This window comes from Montipora foliosa, chromosome 3 (assembly GCF_036669935.1).
Source record: "Montipora foliosa isolate CH-2021 chromosome 3, ASM3666993v2, whole genome shotgun sequence".
Taxonomy (NCBI): domain Eukaryota; kingdom Metazoa; phylum Cnidaria; class Anthozoa; order Scleractinia; family Acroporidae; genus Montipora; species Montipora foliosa.
Genome location: NC_090871.1, coordinates 18,619,621 through 18,622,120, shown reverse-complemented (window position 1 = coordinate 18,622,120; position 2,500 = coordinate 18,619,621). Strand labels below are relative to the sequence as shown.

The window sequence follows — 2,500 nt, the reverse complement described above, 5'->3', positions numbered from 1 at the left end:
TTCAAAATTTCCGAGGGAGTAGTCTCTCTTCTTCATATGTAACTCTTATCGCTCGTTCGTCTGGGATGCGAACAAGATCGCGTCGGTACATTGGGTATCCTCCACGATACACTGGAGCATTACCAAAGTTATAAAGACGAATCCCTGCATAAACGACAACAGCTTTTGTCAGGAAGTTTGATCGGGAACCCAATTTGGTTTGACGGACAATAACAGGGGAAGTTTTTGAAGTTGCTTTGATGGGCTGGTACTTGTCAACCTTGGAACCAGAACCCCCTGAACCACGTTTCTTGGTGGCTGTCTTCGATTTTGGTGTTCGACTGCTAAATCGGCCTCTTCCACCGCGGCCTCTCGCTGATTCAGACAACTCCAGCAAGAGTAAAAATGTTATGAACACAAAAAGCAGTGAGACTGTAAGTGGCCGCATGACTTTTGGTAAAACTGAAAGCCTCAGTATGCTTATTTATGACTGTTTTTTACTCGGGCCCGTAGGGGCACGAGTTATAAAAGACGTTTGATTTCAGTTTTTTTTTTCCTGTGCAGCAAAATGCACAATAGAATAACGTGTCGGTGTTTGATTGGGCAATGCACAATAGAAAGCACGTGGCGGTGTTTTGATTGGATAATGCACAATAGAAGCCAAGTAGCGCTGTTTACATTGGTTATTTAAAACAAACACGTAATCTAAGATCACGAAGAGCGCTGTGATGCGTTGTTTCGGATTACTGAAGGTGGACGTTGCGTTGGCTTAATCGATTTCTTCTTGGGGCGCTCAAAATACATACAAAGAAAGGCATAGGCTTTTCGCGGTAGACCCCCACTTAAAGATGTCAAGCGCCAGCGTTGAAACAAGTCGTTCCGCGAACTGAATGAAACAAAAATATACTCGAATGTAACTGAAATGGAAGCAACTATTGGAAGTGATACAAGTCAAAATACAAATTCTTTAATGAGCAGCGGGTACCTTATTGAGAACTACTCTGAAGATGACAGCGACAAAGACAATAACTCCACAAACAAATGGACGCCATATTGGGATCTTCTGAAGACAAAGTAAAAACATTGGCACAGCGAACAAATGGCTTCACGCTTGTACCATTTTCACCGCGAACAAACAGCCTCCCGCTCACTGTACCATTGACTACGGAGATAAGTTTTTTGTCTGTTGCGTTTTTTAGTTTGTTATTGTTAAACAGTTTGTTTCTTGTAGTGGTCTAGCTTCTATCCTTTGTTCAACTAACCATATTAGCGGAACTACGCTAGGACTACTAAATTTAAAAATAGTTATTTTAACAGAATTGTTGAAATGTGGAACTCCTTACCATTAGAGATCAGATTAGCACCCAACCTGGAAGCTTTTAAGTCTAAAGTGAAAAAATTTATCATATAATTTTAGATGAAGTAAGGTAGAGAGCGGAATGCTCTATATTAATATACTATATGTTGTATGCCAGAAATTGTAATAAATAAATAAATAAATAAATAAATAAATAAATTAGCGATGGTTGTTCACTGCCATCTTGTGTATATAGTTCTGTTCTAGTTTTACAAGATTTGATGTCATCAGTGGAGACTGTGATCAGCTCTTTAGAAAATAAATGTGATGTAGTTTGAAAGGCTGTACAGTTATTTGATTCTCAATGGTAATAAAGACTTGATTCCAAAGGAGAAATACACGTCTCGATAAGCACAAGTGTGTTTACTTTAGTTGTGATTTGCGTGTGCATTGACAAAGACGTGCCCGAGAACCGAGCAGAATTACAGAGAAAAGGCCGAGCCGTCTATTTTATAACAGCAGAAAAAAGAGGAAACTTGCTGGAACGTATTTGGTTAACAATGTACCGAGGTCATCCACATTTCATCGTATTACTAGCCAAGGAGATCACTTGCTCGTAAACACAACTATAGGAGCTACCTCAGGTATGCGTTTAAATGTAAGCATGTGGTATGTAACACTTTTCCAAAAGCGTGGATGAACAGGTAAATGCAAAATGATGTTTGAAACATCGAAGCATGTTCCTTGGATATCTGAATGATTTTGGGTTAGAATAAAGGATATATTGTTAGAAATTCCCAAGTTATCCCTTTTCGTGTTAATTACTAATGCAAACAAGTCTTAGTAGTAAATTGGATTAACGAGGCACTGGTAATCATGAGAAGATTCACGGAAAACGGAATTTGAAATGTTATGGAGGGGTAAGTATTCGAAGGTATTTGCAGACTTTATGCTTCGATGTATTGTGCACATAAACGAGTATCTGTTCTTCTCTTTAAATGAGATTTTACAGCACTATCAGTAAATACGGTTAATGTTACGTGACCGTACCAAAAGGGCTATTCATGTCGCGATAGTTATCTTCGCGTTCTTTGTAGTCGGCCGTTCAAGGTCATACAATCAACGGGTTCCTTGTAAATAAAACGAGGACATAAAGGCTTTGTTCCTAGATCTCAGATTATAACGTTCACCTGCACTGGTCAAATCTGTTAAAGCCTCATTCAT

The 2,500-nt window shown here is 39.0% G+C and overlaps 1 pseudogene; it reads right to left on the bottom strand.

Moving 5' to 3' along the window:
* LOC137995349 (uncharacterized) overlaps positions 1–427 on the bottom strand; it is a 1,150-nt pseudogene extending 723 nt beyond the window's left edge.
* Positions 428–2,500: the final 2,073 nt, after the last annotated feature.